At 36.6% G+C, this 22239-nt stretch overlaps 1 protein-coding gene across 1 annotated transcript in view; it reads right to left on the bottom strand.

The window, feature by feature from the left end:
• SESTD1 (SEC14 and spectrin domain containing 1) overlaps positions 1 to 21861 on the bottom strand; it is a 97475-nt gene extending 75614 nt beyond the window's left edge. Inside the window, exon 1 of the mRNA XM_028510940.2 lies at positions 21622 to 21861. The gene's annotated coding sequence lies outside the window, so the exon portion shown is untranslated. The remainder of the gene's footprint in view (positions 1 to 21621) is intronic.
• Between the last annotated feature and the right edge of the window lie 378 nt (positions 21862 to 22239).

The raw sequence follows: 22239 nt of genomic DNA, 5'->3' as shown, positions 1-22239 counted from the left end.
GACGTCCAAAATTTTATTAAAGGTATTGCTTCTTTTCAGCAGTATTATGTTTTAAAACAAATCAAGTTTGCTTCTGAGAAAAGTATAAAATGTGCCTTTGAATTTAAAAAAATACTAAGACTGTTCTACATTCCCTAAAAACCAGAGCTTAGAGAATCACTATATGTAAATCACTTTGGAAACATCACATATACTATAGTAAAAGTGGAATCTCAAATTAGTTATGTTTATTTCTTTAAACCACCAAATAAAAAGAACAACAATGACTAACATGACTGAGAATGTTCTGTGCACAAAGCAGTATCCTATTCCCTTTATGTGCATTGTTTCATTTATAACTCACAACAATCCCATGAGGTTAAAATTATTGTTGGCATTTAACAGCTGAGGAAACAGGCTTAGTGAGATGAAGAGAGGTTAACCTGCTCAAGGTCAAGCAGCTCCTGAGTAGCAAAGCTGGCATATAAACCTAAGGCTGAGTCCAAGACTTTAATTATATTACTCCTCATGCTCCTGTTTGATGGAGTAACCTTTATTATAATGAGTAATAAAGGTCTTTAAAATCTCTCAAATAGAACTATTCACTTTTAGATATAACATCATTAGGTTATGCTTGTTAAAAAGAGTATGTCATATTTTAGTGACATATATTTTTACATTTACAAATGAAATACGCCTGGTATTGTTGTCATTGAAAAGGACAGGGAATATACATCCAATAGTTTTGGCCATGTGTTGATACCTGTTGAAAGTTTATGACATGTAAACAGTAGTTCGCTTTACTGCTCTCTCTGTTTTTGTGTGTTTGAAAATATCCATGATAAAATTAAGATTAGATCTTTAAACAGAACAATACTGTAAAAGAAGAGGCTATAATCCTTTTTTTGTACCTAGCAATATTTTTTATTTCAAAATCAAGAGAGACTAGACCATACATAACTTTCAAATATTCATATACTCACTATCATATTCTAAAGTTCTTTATAAAGAGAGATCTGAGTATTTAGTCCCTATGTAAGCCCGCAGAGGAGGGAAAGCTAAAAAGAGGTAGGCATGGAGGCAGAATCCCTGTCCTTGCTGTGTGCTGGCACTGGAGACTTTTGTTTCCTCTTCAGGACTTTCTCACTTTGTGAACAGACTCATTTTCTCAGCAGTCACCTTCGCACTCTCTATCACTATCACCATCTTCTACTCTTTAAGTACTAAATAACCAAGGCAAGCAAAAGTTTATGTCCACAATTATACATTCACTGTGATGTGTGGCTGGTAAGAAGACCAGGCATCTCTTAGATGAAGAATCAATTAAGTATATTGTTTGACCCAGAAAAGAGAACAAAGGCCCAAATGTTTTGCGTGTAACACACATTAACACTTAAGAGAATGTTCCAAATTTAAAGACAATTTCTTGTACCTATATAGCCAACAAATCCAAAAAAAAGTTATTTCTGAAATTAATGTAGGTATTGGCTCAGTCCTTTAAACTTGTCTGTTTCACTAGAACAATGCCTGGCACATGACCAATGCATAGTAAATATTCGTTGAATAAACTTTCTTATGATCCTGTCAACTTTTTTATTTAGGTGCCACTGGGCAAAATGATTAGGAGGCAGTAGAAAAGGGGAAAAACAAACTTAGATAATTTTAAACTTGACAAAGCACTATGAATAGAGCATGCATTACTCTGAACAGAATATTAAATTACATAGTTCAAGGACCTTTACTGTAACATCTTGGGACCTGGCCCATCAGGATCATGAATGAAGAGAGGCACTTCATAAAGCCTTCTTTATACTGAGCCAACTCCAACTTTCGCCTTTTAGAATGGTTTATTTAAATTTACTATATTTGTGGGGGGGGGGGGGGTGCTGGACTGGGAGTAAAAAGGAGAAAACTGTATTTGAACAATGATTAAAATTAAATTAAAAAATAAATAAAATAAATTTACTATATTTATAGTCTAAATGAGGTTGCATTATCTATATTTCAACACTTGAAAAAAGTCACTACTTAGCATGATCATTTTTCCATTTTCTGAAACTACAACTTCATTTTTATTACAGTACTCACCATTACCCTCTCCTCCACCTCACTTTTTCACTTTAATATCTATAAACAGTTCCTAGTTATTTTTTCAGTATTTAGATACCTCCTGACTCTAGCACTGATATCTTACTTGTCAGATTATCCTATTCTATAGAACCCACAAAAGAACCACAGAGGACACTCTAGGATTCCCCTCAACAGTCAAAAATAAGTTATTGCAGCAAGAATTTCAAATAATTGAGACAATATCATTTCTGTCACCAACTAATACTATATTCTAGAAGTAAGACTTGTCAACAGAAATTAGAAAAAAATATTTTTGTAGTAACACGCAACATACAAAGTCAATTTTTAAATAAAAAACTATAGTGCTTATTTACACAAAAATAATTTAAGTTTAAAAGGACTTTCTCTAGCAGTGCTGCCTCAGGAACACAGGTGGCAAACACAAGGCCCTCAGGCTGAATCTGGCCCTCCACCTTGTTTTATCCGCTGAGCTCTTGCTTAACAGTTAAGGAGTAGTTACATTTATACAGTCCTAGAATTACATTTAGCCCTCTAAAGGCAACTGTGAGGCTGATGTGCGGGTCCTTCTCCACCCCGTGAAAATGAGGTTGGCACGCCTGCTCTAGAACAAAACATACCAGTTAAGTAGGAGGCACCAAAGTAACACTTCCTGTTTTTAATGACTTCTGTTTGTGGAGCCCCTGAAAACCTTGAGCAGGTTGCTTTGCCTCTCCACCCTAGTTTCAATGCCTTAAGAGGGCCCAGGTGCCATTCTGTGTAGGGAGATATGCCAGAATTCTTACATTAAATCCCCCTTTTAGTTAAGCCCATTACATTGGCCTCAATGCTTAAAATTAAAGGAACCAGACTTAAGACAATCACTCTTCCTGAACCCCTTCCTTATTATAATCCCTCCACCTCCCAGGAATCTATCTTGGCATCTATCAACCACTGAGGCAAACTGAGAGGCACACAACCCTTTCTCCCTCCCCCTCAAGAGGAAATAAAGACGTCCAACAATCAATACTACAGGGGCAGAGGAGGGGACTCTTAAATCAGTATTCTCTTAAGACCTCTTAAAATATCAGCCCTGCTCACAAAAATGCAGAAGCATGAGCAATGTGCATCTATGTAAAATTATAAAAAATGAAGTCAGAACAAAAAAAGAAAGCCAAAATCGTTAATGTAAGATTACAAACTGAACTTTATCTCTTTAATAAGCATTTGGGATATTAAAAAAAACAACATTCTGGAACAGAAATTTAAAACCTAAACACAGAATGGATCAAAGCAAAGAGAAATAAAAGAAAGAAGAGGTGACTGAACTCAGGTAAAAAATAGAAGAAAAAGACAAAATCATATCAGAATTGAAAACTAAATTACAATGTGAAGAATAAACTCAAATAAAAAAATTAGAGATATTAAAAGAAAGAGTAAAAGAAGAGTCCCCAACTCCAGGCCCATGGCCTGTTAAGAACTCGGCTACAAGTGAAGCTCACCTGAGCTCCACCTCCATGCCCAACCCCATCCCACCCACCCACCCACCTGTGCCAAAAAGATTGGGGACTGCTGCAGTAAAAGAACAAAGAGGATAGAAATGAGATAGTAAAGTAAAAACAGAAAAGTTTTATAAAGTAAAGATAAACAAAGAAAATATGTGCATAACCGGAATCCCTGAAAACGAAAAACAAAACACTAATAAAATAGCATTTAAAACTATAATCAAAAGAAACAAAAGATCCAGTTCTATATATTAAAAGGATCCACTACATAGCAGGGAAAATTGACCTGCTACAATAAACTCTAAGTAAAATGATTAGACTTTAGAAATAAAAGGGAAAAATTAAAAATTCCAAGCAAAAGGATCAAATAGCTTACAAAGGCAAGAAAATTAACACAGGCATCAGACTTCTCAAAAACAATATATAAAGCAAAGCCAACACTGTAAACAAGAGGAAAAAGTGTAAACCATACCCACATGAGCTAATTTCTTGTGATATTTATCTATTGATCGATCGATCGATCACCTATTAGTTCTACTACTCTAGAGAACCCTGACTAATAAAAGGGCCTAAGTTCAATGACCCCTCAGTAACGATGAGCATATGTGACTAGATTTAGATTTCTAAACACTATTCCCACTAAAAAGGATCAGGGTTGCTTGAAAAAAATGGTATTACAAGTTGGGTAGGGAAAGTACGACAGATGACTCTTGACCATCTTTTGCTAGAATATAATGAAGTGTTCAAAGGTTTTTTATGTAAAAAAAACACAAGATGGGGCCCTGGCTGGCGTAGCTCAGTGGATTGAGCGTGGGCTGCGAACCAAAGTATCGCAGGTTCGATTCCCAGCCAGGGTACATGCTTGGGTTGCAGGCCATAACCCCCAGCAACCGCACATTGATGTTTCTCTCTCCCTCTCTCTCTCTCTCTCTCTCTCTGTCTCCCTCCCTTCCCTCTCTAAAAGTGAATAAATAAATAAAAAATCTTAAAAAAAAACACAGGATGATGTAAGAATTATTATCATACATGAAAACTAGTGGATAAAAATTTTTGTGAAAAGTAGGATATTAAAAGAGTCTCAAAATATCTCCTCAAATAATACTTATTAATTACAAAGGAAAAAAGGGTAATTTTAGAGTAGGGAAACCTGGAAGACAGCACCATAACCAAGTGATAAGATTTATATCACTAGTGTTACAACAATAGCATGAACATACAGATATGGTTCACTGATATACTGCTGTAGTATTCCAGCCAAAAATGCATAATCTGAATTTAATCAGGAGGAAACACCAGATAAACCCAAATGGTGCAATACTTCTATAAAAATAACTGACCTGTATTCTTCAAAAATGTCGTATCATGAAACACAAAGACAAAGGATGTGATGCAGATTAAAGAATAAAGTATGACAAATAAAAGTAACACATGATCTCCTAGACTAAATACCATATCAGGAGGAAAAGTTTCTCATTTTCTTAAAAGGACTTTAGGAAACTTAGCAAAATTTGAATAAAGGTAATACAATATTATATCAATGTTAATTTCCTAAATTTTGTTATTGTACTATAGTTATATAAGAAAATATGCTTATTTTTAAGAAATGCACACTGGCCCTGGCTGGCGTAGCTCAGTGGATTGAGTGGGGGTTACAAACCAAAGTGTTGCAGGTTCAATTCCAAGTCAGGGCACATGCCTGGGTTGCAGGCCACGGCCCCCAACAATGGCACACTGATGTTTCTCTCTCTCTCTCTTTCTCCCTCCCTTCCCTCTCTAAAAATAAATAAATAAAATCTTTAAGAAAAATGCACACTGAAGTACTTAGGGACAAAGGGACATAATGCCTATAAATTACCCTCAAGTGGTCCAGAAATAAAATAATATTATTACTTTATGAAAGTAAATATGATAAAAATTAACATTTGGCTAATCTGGAGTGAGAATACATGAGAATTCTTTGAATTATTTTTATGACTTCTTTGTTAAGTATGAAATTTTTTCAAAAATTTAAAATTTGGTAAAATTATAGTAGTATTTGATAAACTTTCCTACATTATTCCCCAATATCTGCATGCATCCACAACACAATATTTAAAAAGCCAAAACCCTAAGAGAGACTTTTAAGTTATTCTTTTCCTATACCCTCTATATACTGTACAATAAATGCCACAGAATTGGCTGACTCTATCCTCTTCTCTTTCATAGCACCTCCATTATTGTATAATCTCTGAAAGATTTCCCACTTCCCAAATCACCTTTTCACATACTTGCAAAATTAACCACCTCACTACTCTAAAATCTTGAATGTTTCTCCATGACCAACTCTTCTGAAAAACTGAAGTCTTTTCCACATCATGCCCATGCCTCTCTCCCTACTTCTTGTCCTTTTCATTAGCAAAAAACCAAGTGCAGTCCTCTGAACCTACATTGCTGGTGCATTGTGATCTGGTTTGTGTTATCTCTACTTATCTATCTAGTCAAAGAAATTCCTTGCTCTTTGAACTTTAGCTTACCTTCACCTAGTCTGTGAAACCTTCCTTGATGTGAGGATGAGGAATCATTCTCTCACTGTTAGTGCTCTGTTTTATCTCACACTATCTCTATTGCACTTATCATATAGTATAACTATCTCCCTGAGTGGGGATTCACTGACAGAACCATGTCATACTTATTTGTTTTATAGTTTTTAATTATTTTATTTTTTAAATTATAGTTCACTTTTAATATTACTTTGTATTGCTTTCTGGTGTACAGCATGTGGTTGGACAATCATATACTTTACCAAGTGTTCCCCTTGATATTTCCAATACCCATCTGGCACCATACATAGTTATCTCGGTATTTATTGACTCTATTCCCTGTGCTGTACTTTACACCCCCGTGACAATCTTGTAACAACCAATTTGTACTTTTTAATCCCTTCACCTCTTTTACGCAGTCTCCCAAGCCTCTCCCCTCTGGTAACCACCAGTTTGCTCTCTCTGAGTCTATTTCAGTTTTGTTTGTTCATCTGTTCTTTAAGATTCCACATATAAGTGAAATCATATTTCACACCATGGCTTTTCTATCCACTCATCTATTGATGGGCACTTGGGTTGTTTCTATACATTGGCTATTGTAAATAAAGCTGCAATGAACATAGAGGTGCATATATTCTTTCCAATTAGTGGCTTGGGTTTCTTCAGATAAATACCCAGAAGTGGATTTACTTGGTCATAAGACAATTCCTTTTTAATTTTTTGAGAAACCTCTATACTGTTTTCCATAGTGACTGCACCAATTTGCATCCCCACCAAAAGTATGCAAGGGTTCCCTTTTCTCCACAGTCTCACTAACTCTTGATTTTTTGTGGATATATTGATGATAGACATTCCAACAAGTGTGGGCTTATATCTCATTGTGGTTTTAATTTGCATTTCTGTGACAATTAGTGATGCTGAGCTTCTTTTCACATGTCTGTTGGCCATCTGTATGTCCTCTTTGGAGAACTGTCTATTCAGGTCCTCTGCCCATTTTTTACCTGGGTTGTTTGGTTTTTCTGGGGTTGAATAGTACGAGTTCATTATAAATTTTGGATATAAATCCTTTATCAGATATACCATTGGCAAATATCTTCTCCCATTCAGTAGGTTGTCTTTTCATTTTGTTGGTTTCCTTTGTTGTGCAAAAGCTTTAGTTTGATGTAGTCCTATTTGTTTATTTTCCTCACTGTTTCTCTTGCTCTAGGAGATAAACAGTATCAGAAAAAATACTGCTAAGAGAAATGCTAGAGATTTTACTGCCTGTTTTCTTCTAAGAGTTTCATGGTTTCAAGTCTTTAAGTCTAATCCATTTTTAGCTTATTCTTGTATAGATTGCAAGAAGGTGGTCTAGTTTATTTTTTCCTTTTTTTGCATGTATCTGTCCCAGGACAATTTATTAAATAGACTGTCTTTAACCCTGTTGTAAGTTCTTGACTCCTTTGTCAAATATTAATTGACAATAAGGCATGGGCTTATTTCTGGGCTCTCTATTTTATTCCATTGATCGATATCTCTGTTTTTATGCCAGTACCATGCTGTTTTGATTATTATAGCCTTATAATATAATTTGGTATCAGGCAGCATGATACCTCCAACTTTATTCTTCTTTTTCAAGATCGCTGAGGCTACTGAGGGTCTTTTTTGGTTCCATATAAACTTTTCGATTATTTGTTCTAGTTCTGTGAAATACATTGGTGGTATTTTGATAACGATCACACTGAATCTATAGATTACTTTAGGTAGTATGAACATTTTATTAATTTAATTCTTCCATCTATAAACATGGTATATATGCTTCCATTTATTTGTGTATTCTTCAATTTCTTTCTTCGGTATCTTATAATTTTCCTAGTACAGGTCTTTACCTCCTTGGTTAAATTTATTCCTAGGTTGTTTTTTTTTTCTGATGCAATTGTAAATGGGATTATTTTCTTGGTTTCCCATTCTGATTAGTGTATAAAAATGCAACCAATTTTTGAATATTAATTATGTATCTTGCTACTTTACTGAACTCATTTATCAGTTCTAGTAGTTTTTGGTAGAATATCATCTGCAATTAATGAGAGTTTTACTTCTTCCTTTCCAATTTAGATATCTTTTATTTCTTCTTGTCTGAATGCATATTTATTTCTTGAATTACTTAGAATAGGTCCTTAAACACTGTTTATTAACACAAATAGTTATACACACATGAGTATACAGGAGAGGGTACAAAAAGGTTAATAAAGCCTCAATCTATGTGTTGAAAAGTAAAAACTAAGAACATTAAAAAATAATTTTAAATCTAATAAATATTTCTTTGCTTGTTATTTAATGTAACTTAGAACAAGCTCTGGACTTCCTTTTTTTTTTCCTACTCATCTTTGGGAAACAAATAATCCTATATAGTTTTTAATTTTTATTTTCTACAATTTGAATATTAAGGATACTTTGTTATTTGCAAGCTTTAAAAATCATGAGCTGAGACTAAAATTTATGTAAATGAAATAATACAACATCAAAAGTAGCTTTACTTTATAATACATAAGGTACAAGAACATTATTTTGGCCAAACCACTTTAAAAGCAGTAATTCCTAATTTATACTCAATTCTGTACAATTAAATCATTGCTTTGTCTTTCTTGATCTAAAACTAGGCCAATTATATAATCTTCTATCAGAAAAACGTTTAAAGGAAAATATTACAAATGTCAGACTTGCCCTTTTTTCCAATATATACAATACAGGGATAAATGAAATTACTTTTCTAATCTTAAGAAAAAGATCCTTAAATTAGTAATGACATCATAGTCCATGTGAAGGCTTCCATGAAAGAAATATGATCACATAAAATATATACAATTATAATTAGAAATTAGCACTGTTGTGCTATCTACTATTGTACATATCTTTGATACCTCCCCCTTCTGGTTTTTCTTATGGTTTTCTGATGATCACTTTGTCTTAAAGACTTTTGGGGGGAACGCAGCATGATCTGATCCTTGCTTACCTGGCCCTTCCCACATGCTTCACATAAAGCTTAGCATCTATTAAAAGCACATGCTCCAGAAGGCCAGGAACTGAGTCAATTTTACTTTCTATTGTTATGTCTGTCTCTTTCCTGCAAGTACCAAATACAACTAAGTTAGTTTGGAGATATTTTAAGTGGTAAATTTCATTTTCTTTAGAAATAAAGAAAGTGATTATTTTCTAGAATAAGCACCGGTAATCACACATGTGCAAAATATGGCTATATGCCTACTTCCAGTAGCATAAAAGGGGAATTTCAAAATCCCTCAATATCTAGGGGTACAGAGACGACCCCTAGATATTGTCTGGTGACCCCTGCTCACCAGAGACAAGAATCCATGGAAGTTGAAACCTTTAATCTCCTGCCAGGAGGACAGAGATACAAACAAGCATGGCATACAAGTATTAAAATGATTCTATAAATAAAATGAAATTAATAAACCTTTTATAAATTAAAGCTTTTATTTATTAAATGAAATAAACCATTTTTATTATTGACATAATAAAAATGTCAATAATCTCCCCTTAAAATTGCTGTAATCATTAATTAAATTCCTTCAAAATTCTTAGGACCCACAAAAATATTAAAGCCCTATACTTACAGCATACACTACATGTAGAAAAAAATCTGGCAAGTAATTTGACAATATTCCAATAATTCTCACCATCATTCATTCAAATTAACTTAATATAAAGTTATCAGCTTGTTTGAAGTAGTCCTCCCAGTCATGCCAATTTCTATATGAAACTAGAAACTTATCACTTAGTAAATGACTAACTGCAGGAAAAAGTCTGTCATTTTATAATCCCTTGTGTATTTTGCTTATAGAGGTCACATATAACAAACCAAACTGAGTAAGTGTTCCTAAAATAAAGAAGGAACTAGAGCACCTTATTTCTTCTTCCTCAGAGGAAAGACTTTGTTCTCACAAAAGTTAATTGAATTCTTGTCTTTAATCCTTTTTTCTTTATGTTCTCTGTTAACTCATCTCTTTTTTCTTTCTTCTTCTTCTAACTTGCCCTTCTTTCCTTGCCCTAACAACTTTCATTATTGAAACTAAGAGTCCTATAAAACTCTTAAGTTAAATATACTACCGAGATGCCAAGTGTCAACCAATTTTATCATAAAACATTCAAGAGCACCATATTTACTAATCACTACTACTGTCTGACTTCTCTGCTCTAGTAGCAAAACACTTTCTTACAAGTAGTTAATATACTGTGTTCTTACTATGTATCTCTGTGCTTGACAAAATATAAATGCTCAATGTCAGGTTAATACTATTAATTTCATAAAACTCTGGTTTCAAGATCTGTATAAGAAAATGCCATTATTATCTGCATTGTTCCTGCAACCATCTTGTATTAAGAAAAAATCAACAGATAATTAAAATAAATCTTTGAAAGGACATAGTAATATTAAGTTGTCTAAGAAATACCATTTTCATAAAATGCTGTGTTCTCTTTGCAAAACAGACTTAATTTTAAAATGTCACCTCAAATTAACCACAGGGTCCAGAAGGATCCTGCACAAAAGATGTGAATTATAAAATTACCTCTCCTCTTCTATCAACATTCTTAACTGCCTTAGTATCTGATCTCAGCCAAGTATTTAGGAGAAAATCAATAATTATCTACTTAAATGATTCAGTATAAATAACTGATAGGCTTAAATATTTTCACAATGTACAAAAGCAACTTAACACAAATGGCATTTTATCAGAAATTATATGTTTAAGATAGAATTGTACTACAGTCCAAGTGTTGTTACCAGTTTAATTTGGATACCCTAATGCTCCCACTCCCCTTTCTAACCTTGGAGTTCTTTGGTATTTTGGAAGTAAACTGGACATAAATCCTAAATTACAAGGTAGTAGTAGTAGTAGCTTGCCTCTCACCTCATGACGTCTGATTAGCTGCCCATCCTGTAATGGAAGAAATATTTGGAATAGAGCTTTTATTTGCCTGTGAGTAAAGACAGTTCAGGATCTGGTAATAATTGTAAAAGTCCATGCTTGTCTTTTCAGCTACCTCTAAGCTTCCCTTCCCTTTCTCCTGCCTTCTAAGTTCTCTACCACCCAAAATGTATTCTTCACACCTCCCATCCCCAAGAGGCCACTGTCTTCCAGTTTCCCTTACCAAAACAGAAAAGGACTTAAAGATTGCACTCAGTAGTTTAAGGCAGCTAGGAGAAATGTTCACCTTTTGAGTTGACTTGGTTTGAGGGTATAGGAGCTTTGTTTTTTATTTTGCTGAGTCCACTAGGAAAATACTTTAGTCCTGATAATAAGCCTGGGGGATCTGCGTAAAGAGTCAACTAATGTTACTTAAGTTCTCCTTTGCCTTCTCCACTCTTTTACTTTATTATTTGGAAGCTAAGAATCTCAAATTCCAAGGATCCAGATTCCATTTTCATGGTGTCCACTTCCTCTTCCTGATTTGATATCCCTTTCCTTCTTTCAGAATGGTGGTCATTTTGTAACTCCTCTTTCCCTCCAACCTCCTGCAATCGGTCTCTTGCCCAGACTTCTTGTAGCCTCTGGCAAGTGAGTAAAGAACCATGAATGTCTAGGGAAAAGGGTGCATAAAATTCATGAATGGCTAGGCTGAGCTTATGGACTCACCCAAACATGAAATTCAAACAAAAGACCATCACCGCTACTACCACCCCCTTACAGCTGATGTCAAAGATTCAACATTTGTATGTTTTACAGTGTGGTTGGGAAAGGGGGTTGGAAGTGGTTAGTTTAATGATAACAGACATTGATCAGTACACAATACATGATATCAGGAAAAAAATACCGGCTGGCAATCATTATACATACTAGAGAAAGCAATGGGAAAGAAAACTTGAAAAACTGTATGTTAAAGTTAATTACAATTATATATGTAACTGCTTTTAATTTCTGCCTAATATTATACAACATAATAAACATGTATATCATAAAGGATAAGTAAGATTAACTTTCAGTGTTTCTTTTTTTTTAATCTTTGCTGAGGATACTTTTTTAATTGATTTTTTTTAAAGAGGAAGAGTTGAGAGGAGAGAGAGAGAGGAAATATTGAGAGAGAAACATCTATCGGTTGCCTCTCTACTGGGAACTGAACCCACAACCTAGGTATGTGCTCTGACCGGAAATTGAACCCACAACCTTTTTGTTGTATAGGACAACACTCCAAATAACTGAGCACCTGGCCAGGGCTCAGGTTTTATTTTAATGCAACTGCAACCTTCTCTCCCAACGTCTACCCCTGCAGCTTCATTCAGGAGTATAAGGACAATAAACACCTACTTATTATCCCCATTGTACATATGGAGAAACTAAGAGGCCAAGTAAGCTTAGGCCAAGATCAAATAACTAGTGTGGAACCAGGATTTGAACCTAGGTACTGTTATTTATTTATTTATGAATGAAAGTGGAAGGAGAAAAATCAATCTGTTGCTCCATTAACTATCAGGATATACTAAACCATCTAAATATATGTCAATAGGGAAAGAGTTGAATAAAATATGTTACACCCATCTAAAGGAATACTACATTTTAAAAAAGAAAGTTCCTTTCATTCCCCTTCCTACTTTGAGGATGGGGTGAACTTACTGAATCACTTGCAAAAATAAAGTATGGAAAAAAAAATAGTAACCTTACAGAGGAAAAACCTGGAAAACAATACCTTAACCAAGTGATTTAAGTTAACATCACCAGTAATGTCATGCAAATACCAGACATTCCCTTACATGACATGATGAGAAGGGCAACTCAACTTTGTATATTATTTCCAAAAATCCACAGCCCCATTCTAATCATGAGGAAAACATCAGACAAAGCCAACTGAGAGATGTTCTATAGAGTATCTGGCCAGGACTCCTCAAAATTAATCAGAAAAGACAAGAAACTGTCAGAGGAGACTAAGAAGACATGAGAACTAAATGCAATGTGTATTCTGGATAGGATCATGGAAGAAGGGTTTCCACACCCCCTTCTTCACTTTCTCCACCAACTTTATTTCTGCTAAATGCACTGCACACATTTTATTCTAGCCAAACTAATCTGACCACCAATCCCCCAAAATAACCAGCTTGTTTCCCAAATCCACATCTCACCTGGCAAAACCTAACTCTAAACTTAAAAAGCTACTCACCCACTGGTACTACCAAGCATCCTGTATATTTTGTCTACAACAGGAATAGCAAATATAGGCCATCGATACTCCTACATTCATAACAACATTGCTCAGTGATCACAGTAGCCCTTCCCACTAAATCCACATGATGCCTCCAAATACTTAATGTCATGTTCCACACAACCATTATCATGTCCTGTTCCATGCAGCCAACATTATCAATCAAAGCTAACCAAGAAATAAACCCATTTGCTGTATATGGTCTCTACTACATTAATCTGTTTGCCTTGGATTTCATGTATATTTATTTATACACACCCCTATTTTGATCTGAAAAGAACTTATATGACTTATGAGAATACAAGAACCATGAAAAGCTAATACTTTAAACAACAAAGTAAAAGGATCAAGAAAACACCAAAAATGGTGCCAAGAAAAAGGCTAAAAAAATGTACAGCATAAACCCTATATGCCCACTTGGGTGTGCCACAAATCTAGCTTTGGCTTTCTTTCTAGTAGTCATCACAAAAAAGAAAAACCCAGTCCATAGTCCAGGAGCTAAACAGCAAAGTACTAAAAAGGAGAACTATTCTTGGTACTTAAACCAAACAGTAATTGTTGTAAAGCAAAGAGAACACTAGGATATACTAGATATACAAAACACACAACTGCTAGTTTTCAAAGGGTTGGACTGTTTCTGACAGTACCCATAAGGAAAGACCTATGGCATCTTACCAAAGGCCAATGCAGCTAAAGTTATGTTACAAAGAACAAACACAAGCTCAAAAAATCCACTGTGTCCTTTTACTTGGTTTCCTCCTTCATTGCCTCCCTAAGTAAAAATAAACTCTTTGAAGACAGGAACCATGTTTTCTATCTCTTACATCGAGCCCACCACACTATGTATTCTGCAAAAAAATAACCTTCAATACCAGTGAGAACGTCCATAGAACAATTCATGCTGATAAAAATGCCCAAACTAAACACAGGAATCCCCACTCCTACTCAACAGACTAAAAATGGTAACTGAAGTCTCAATAGGATTTCTAAAACTTCTATACTGTTACTGAATCATAATTTAATTTGCAATGCCCCATTCATTTTTTCTTGTTTTGTGTACCCTTAGCACAAGGCTTGCAAAAATGTCATTAATATCACCAAATCTGATAAAATAAAATGAAACCCACAGCTAAAGCACTGGCAATCCCTATCAAAGGAAAGATAATGTCACTATCTTTCAAGAATATAATCAATAGCTCTTTATAAACCAGCTGACAAAAGACAGGTTCATTTTTTAAGTGACTGCAAGTCTGCTAGTAGATAATGAATTATAATGCAGATTTTCCCTATTTCTCTCCAAGAGTCTGTAGTTTCAGTAAATGCTGAACTACCAGAGAGAATAGTACACATATATCATCAAACAAACTTATATATCCCTTAATGACAACTACTTACCCCCTCTGCTTTACCTGGTCAAATCGGAAATGCAATGAAGACTAATAAATTATTTAAGTAAAGCGGTTATAAGCAACTTAAGTATTTACAAACTTAAATTATTACTCTTAAGTATAGGCATTAAGACACATTAACAATCCTCTATTTGTATTTTATTAATGGAAATCATTAATAAATAAGCAGTCTAATCCTACAATGGTTTAGTTTTTTTTCCTTTTCCCACACAGTCAGTATTTCAGTTTGCAGTGTTCTCCCCATTTGATATCCCATGTATAAAGAGGCACACTCTATCATCCCCAGGAGAAGGTAGTTGTAATAGAAAAAGAACAAAGACAGGACTGGGGAGCAGTGGAGGGAGAAAATCCAATTCCTTTATATTTACCTTTGTTTCTTCATCTATTAAAATGGGACATGACAATTATCTCTACCTGATGGGATTACTGGGAGGATTAAATGAGACAGCATTTGTAAACTGCCTAATAAATGCATATAAAATAGATCCTCAATAAGTATTAGCTCTCTTGCCCTTTTTTTATAGGTAGGAAATGGAAGAAGCCGAGCAGGTGACTTTTCCAAGGCCAATGCCTAGTAAGTGTAATACACAGATTAAAACTCTGACTTAGGGCCTAATGTTCTTTCCATTATACCATGCACCCTTAAAATAGCAGAACCCAACACTTCATGATCATAAATGTTAGGCACTCATTACATGCAAAGGAAAAAAATTAACAATTTGAATACCTATTAAATGGCCAGGTATTACACTAACATCTTTCCTCCTAACTAGCCTAAAAAGTAAGTGTATTACTTTATTATCCCATTTTACAGAGACAAGGCTAATAAGTGTTAATGCAAGCTTAATTCAGGTCTGTTTACTCCGGTATTTTCCCCTTACTATCCTACCTCAAAAGCATGTAGGTATTTAAAAATCACTGTCTACCAAAATTAAATTTTAAATAGCCTGGAAATGTTTTCAGACTTTTCCAATTTACTAGCAGAAATCATCCCTATAGTTCCACCATCCTTTTTCCTTAAATGTGTTCTTGGCAGGCCAAAACAATTTATAATAATTATGGTGATAAATATATATTTATATGGCATGTTACAGTTTAGTATTACATATTTCTTCATTTTTATTAGATGTAACTACTGAGGTTTCTCACATGTTGTTTCACATTTCATTTAATATTTTCAAGTTTTCTGTGAGGTAGGGATTATTACCATTTTATAAATAAGACAACAGAAGTTTGAAAAGGGAAACTTGCCTAAGGTTATACAACTAGTAAGTACAGGACTTTGCTGGGGATCTCTCTAAGAGAAAAGCACATATACTCCTACATCCACTAATTCATTTAATCATTTGTTTTTGTCAACTTATCAGAGCTGAGAGAAGATAAGTGTGAGTGGAAGGAAACCTTCACCAAAAATGTAATACAAAATAAAATCGAAAACTTGATAGAACAATAAAAACAGGAAATATGAGAAAAGTTGTCTAGGATCTCTTGTTTCCCTAAAGGTTGTCAGGTGATTTCTAAAAGATGTTTAAAAAATAGACATTTTAAACTATTCCAGAAGACAGGAAAAATAAGGAGAATTCCCCAATTCATTCTTAACAGCTGGCTTAATCTTGACACCAAAACCAGGCAAGAATGGCAAACTAATAAGGAAACAAATATTATATTTATCTTTTCTGACTACAGACACAAAAGCCTTAATATATTTAAGTGAAAAACAAAGGATTTGTGTAGAATGATTCCATCTGTAAAAGAAAAACACTGTATATAAATATGTATGTATGTGAGTACAGTTGGATATGTAATATATATTTGTACATATGTACACAAAAATACAAAGATATATATTTGCAAATATAAACCCCAAGCTGTTAACAATGATTATCTGGGAGAAGAGTGGTCTTGGAGTAAAAGAAGGAAAGAGGACAAGAAGTAAATGAGAGATTTTCGGCTTTAACTCTATACATCCACGTATTATTTGAATTTTATAATTAACACACGAGGTCTATCCAGAAAAAGTCCAGCCACTGTTAATATATGGAGAGCGGTTTATGCAACATAGATGTAACCTGGCAGCCCAGGAGAGTGAACTTTTATGTGCACACCTGAACAGTGATGACTTCACTGTACCAGTCAGTGGGGATGGTGGATGCTGTTGAATGAGCATGTGTACTGTATGGCCTTCGCATTCAAAATAATTCAGCAAGAACAGTAATGAATAGGCATCAAATTTTGTGTTAAGCTTGAACATTCCTCTGCAGAAAGTATCTGCATGATTCAGAAGGCTGCAGCTATGGGCAATTGGTGATTGGCAGCTTTATCACAAAATATGCCAGCTCATGCAACACATGTCATGACATTTTTTGGCAAAACATCAAATCACCCAGGTGACTCAGCCCCACTGCAGCCTAGATCTGGTGCCCTATGGCTTCTTGCTTTTCACAAAACTAAAATCACCTTTGAAAGGAAAGAGATTTCAGACTATCAATGAGATTTCAGGAGAATACAACAGGGTAGGTGATGGTGAATCCAAAAAAGGATTTTGCAGAGTGTTTTGAACAGTGGAAGAGACAATGGGAGAACTCAGTGAGGTACCAAGCTGCCTACCTTGAAGGGAACTGAGGCATCATTGTCCTGTGTACAATGTTTCTTGTATCTTCTTCAATGAATGTTTCTATTTTTCATAGTGTGTGGCTGGATACTTTCTGGAAAGGCCTTGGTATATCACATTTAACAATTAAAATATATAAATGAATAATGCAGCCTAAACATCAATTTGCTGTTATCTCCTCTACCTGTTATAGTAAAAACTAATTCTTTTATCTGCTCATTGGGCATTCATTTATTTAACAAACCTCAGGATACAATGCCTATATTTGGGCACTGAGTGTATAAGCACTTGCACCAGCAGGTACTTAGAACCTACTTTCTAAAACCCAAGATGGAACAATAGTCACTTCTGTAAGAAACAATGTTGAGTTTTAATTCATTCTAATTTTTATGATTTATTTTACATGACAGGAGTAAAAAATATTTTTTTCTGCCCTAGCTGGTGTAGCTCAGTGGATTGAGTGCAGGCCTGTGAACCAAAGGGTCCTGGTTCGACTCCCAGTCTAGGGCACGTGTCTGGGTTTCAGGCCAGGTCCCCAGAAGGGGTGTGCAAGAGGCAATCACAAATTGATGTTTCTCTCTCTTTCTCCTTCCCTTCCCTGTTCTCTAAAAATAAATAAATAAAATGTCAAAAAAATTTTTTTCTGGAATTTACACTATCATTCTAAAAAAGAGTAACAGATAATTTGTATTGGTGTCTCTTTTTTTGCAATTAAAAAAGTGTATCTGTATTCATTCATTAAACAAAGGTTAGAGTTCCTGCTATGTGCCAGGCACTATGCTGGACAATGGACACACAAAGATTAATATGTAACACATGGACTCTACTTACCCTCTAAGGAGTTGAGAATTTTGCATATACATGGTGCAGGCTAATACATAAAAACTGAAATATATACCCTAGTAATCCTTCAATTCAAAGTGAAACTGGAAGACCACCTAGTTCAAAAATAAAAGTTATTTCAGCTTAACCTAGAAAATCTTAATAATTATTAAAAATGTAAAATTGTCCAATTACTTTAAAATTAAAAGGAATAAATTAGCGAGAAAACAGAGAATATGGAAGCTGTGGAGGAAGAGAAAGCACAAGGTCTCAGTGAACAGTGGGTTCTAGGATTAGCTATGCCACTAAGATGTTATTAACTTTAATTGCTCTGTTTTCCCACAGGATGTATGGAAATCACATCTACCTTAGTAGGGTAAGAAAAAAGAGAATTTATTTAAGAAAGCATAACAAAATGTAGTGAATATGAGGCAATGTGGCCACAACACCTGCTTTTTGTTGTTTGATGTTTTCTTTATTATGCCCTCAACTTGGCAATGATTAGCCAAGTAAATCTGCAAACACAAGTCAACTTCTGCATGCCTCATGAAGTGAAAAGAATGTAGGAAGCAAAGTCAGAAGACCTAAGTTCACAGTCAGACTTTTACTAACTACATAAGGTTAAAAAGAAGCAAATTAACCTCTCTGCACCTTCCCTAGCAGTAAAATAAAAATAAATGTATTTATAGTATTCTTTCAAAGACTAAATAAGAGAATACATGTGAAAATATAAACTTAGAAATGATCATAAATCAAACACGTTTCCAAAGAAGATACACAAATGGCCAATAAGAATATTAAAAGACGTTCAACATCATTAGGGTATTAGCGCAAAGCAAACCACAATGAGATACCACTTCACACCCACTAGAATGACTATCGTCAATATAGACAACATTTTAACAAGTGTTGGAAAAAATAGAACCCTCATACTTTTTTGGTGGGAATATAAAATGGTGCAGCAGCTATGGAAAAGTCTGATAGTTCTTCAAGAAGTTAAACACTCACCACATGACCAAGTAATACCACTTCTAACCCAAGAGAACTGAAAACATAATGTTCACAGCAGCAGTACTCATAATAGTCAAAAAAAGTAGAAATGTAGCATATCCATACAATGGAGTATTATTCAGCATAACTAGGAATGAAATACTGATACATATGCAATACAATATGGAGGAATCCTGAAAATACTTTGTTAAGTGAAAGACACAAAGGAACACATATTGTATGATCCTGTTTTCATGAAATGTCCAGAAAATGAAAATCTACAGAGACAGAAAACAGATTAGTGATTGCTAAATACAGGGGAGGAGGAATGGGAATGACAGTTAAAGGGTATAGGAGTGTCTTTTCAGGATGATGAAAACGTTCTTGAATTAGGATATATGTTTGCCCAACTTTGTGAATATGCTAACACCACTGAATTGTCACTTTAGAAGAGTGGAATCTACTGTGCATGAGTTATATCACAATAAAAGAAAATAATTTCAGAAGTTTAAGTTTCTGCTACTTTTTGTTAGTAAATATGCTACTTTTCTCAAGAGGTTGTTCCTGTTACTTGTAACAGCTATGTAAGCTCTTTGAAATTAGATGTTACACAGATAAATGGTATTTTTAGTGAACAAAAACTACTAATTATGCCAGAAAAACTTTCTACAGATCCTATGAATTTGGTATAATTTTATTTCTTCAAAAGGAAAATTTTTATTAATGTTAAGTGTGTTTTCAGGAAGTAAAAAGAGCTTCAAGGAGTCTTTTAAGCATATAAAAAAGGTCAAAATGTAATACTGTCTGTTTTTTAAATTAGTAAACATTTAGCTTTTAGATAAGCCTGTCAAACAAAAACACAAGTAGATGAATTTTGCATGCTCTTCTCTACCACTTCACATGTTCTGGAGTCTGCTGTCAGCCTTCTAGGTCCATCCATCCATCATCAGCTCCTAATCTTATCCACCAATTAGTCCTTCCAATTATAATTTACAGGGGTTAAAATGCTTGGTAAACTCTTTAAATATCATCAATTTCATTCCTTAATGTGGGGGAATTTACAGAGTAGGCCCAATTTTTAAGGTTAAATTAAATCTAGATTGTTTGAATAAATATACAGAAAAATTATTCCTTGGATTTGGATGTACAATCTATAAAGTTGTGTAATGCTTTTTAAGTCCTTAAGGGAATGTTTACATGTCTTTGGTCGTGGGGTAAAAAGAAAGTCACTAACTTCTGTCCACACAAAGTAATATGTATAAAAGCTTCCTGGTTCCTGAACAAAGAAGTATTTCATTGCTCAAAGCAAAAGGAAGATTTTTTTTTTCTATTTAGTATTGTTATACTGAAATAGCACACCAATGAAACCAGCTAGGTAAGAGCATGACGCAAGGAATGTAAACGAAGATAAAACTCTTCTTTATTCTGTATTCTTCCTTGGGGATGGAAAAAAAGTTTCTCACGCCTAAGAAAATAGGGTTTGTTAAGCCGAGGGAAACCATGTGGATTAATATTTTCCAACACAGGTGTATTTTGAGTGGCAATTTTAATTTGAAGGTTTCACACCCTATGCTAGGGTGCATGGCGGGTATACAGACAAAACGTAAAGAAAGAGGTGACCTGTCAAACAGCTGCTATCAAGTTACTCCCCCAACAGGGCTTCAAGACTTCTCAGTGAGGTCTGTGCAGGAGAGGAAGATGTCAAAGCACCATGAGAACCACGGAGGCTGTCACAGCAGCCCCCAATCCAAACCATGCATCCCAGGGTGAAGTCCCACCCGCACGCTCAAAAGCAGGCCAGACTGCGGCTCTTTTCCAGTATGAGTCTACCTACCATGCAAAAAATAAATACATAACCAGAGATCCTTGCCAACCTTCTCTCCCTTCCCTTTGTGGCTCCTCCAAAGGCTTAAAGGATGTTAACATCCTGCAGGCCCGCGGAAGCCAAGCCTCACTCCAGCCAGGAAGACTTCCAGGAGGCTGGGCGCAGCCCGGGGGGCCTCGGGCTGGCGTCCCCCATCCACCGGGCGGGCTGGTCTCCCGCCACACAAAGGAGCCGCAGCGGGCGCCGGACTCGGGGACTCGCCCCGGAGGCGTGCGCCACAGCTGGTCCGGGCACGCCAGAAAATACGGATTAACACCTAAACCTGTTGCACGATTCGGGTCCCTTGCACCCAGTAATGAAGAAGGGCGCTCAGGAGGGGAGACGCGAGCGCCCCGGCTTTGCGGGCCGCAGCCGCACCCGGCAGGCGGGGAGGCAGGGACTGCCCGTCTGGCTTCCCACCTCAGGCGCTTTGTCTGCGGCGGCGGCGACAGCGGGGGGCTGCGGCAGGGGCTACAACGGCAGCAGGGGAACAAGGGCGGTGGGGCAGGGTCGCCCCTCCCTCGGCCGCGCGGCCCGCCCGGGGGAAGAAAGCCGGCGGCCACCACCGCCTCCACGCGCCCGCTCCCGCCCCCGCCGCCCGGCCGCGGGGCCTGCCTGCGTGCTCCTCCCGCCCGGGCAGCCACACGGCGGCCACACTCACCTAGCTGACGCTGGCTACCGGTTGCTCCGAGGCGGTGGGGAGGCCAAGGGGACGCAAACGAGACTCGGGCGGAGGGCGAGGCGAGAGGAGGAGGGCCGGAGCGGGCCCGCGCGACTGCTGCGGCGGCGGGACTCCAGTCACTCGCGGCAAATCGCGTCGGCCCCTGCGTGCGTCAAGTGAGGGGCGGCGTCGCGGGCAGCAGGACGACCTCTGAGTACCCGCGGCCGGGCCCGAGCCGCGTCGGAACGACCCGCACGCGCCCCGGAGCGGCTGCGCAAAGACCCCGCCCAGCTTGGGGAAGGGGGCGGGGCTGGGAGTCCCTCCGGAGCTGGGGGTGGGGGAGGGCCTGGGAAGGGGCCTCTGACGCACCTCGGCGGACCCTGGGGTTCTTACCCAGCGCTCAGGTGGTAGCCTCCAAGCCAGCAGGCAGTGTGGGGTAGTGGAAGGGGCACTGTATCGAGGGTGAGGAAACCTAGGCTTAAGAAGAACCCGTCTACCTGACACCTTGGCATTTGTTTTTGTTTTTTTCTCACTGTGAAATTTGTATGTAGGTTCGAGACTGTGGTGTGTAATTTTTCAAAATTCTAACATTGGGATCCATTCTCGGTTTGTTGGGAT

The sequence above is a fragment of the Phyllostomus discolor genome, chromosome 4 (genome assembly GCF_004126475.2).
Source record: "Phyllostomus discolor isolate MPI-MPIP mPhyDis1 chromosome 4, mPhyDis1.pri.v3, whole genome shotgun sequence".
NCBI classification, from domain to species: Eukaryota; Metazoa; Chordata; class Mammalia; order Chiroptera; family Phyllostomidae; genus Phyllostomus; species Phyllostomus discolor.
Note: the sequence above shows the minus strand (reverse complement) of the source record. Positions and strands in the feature narration are given on the sequence as shown.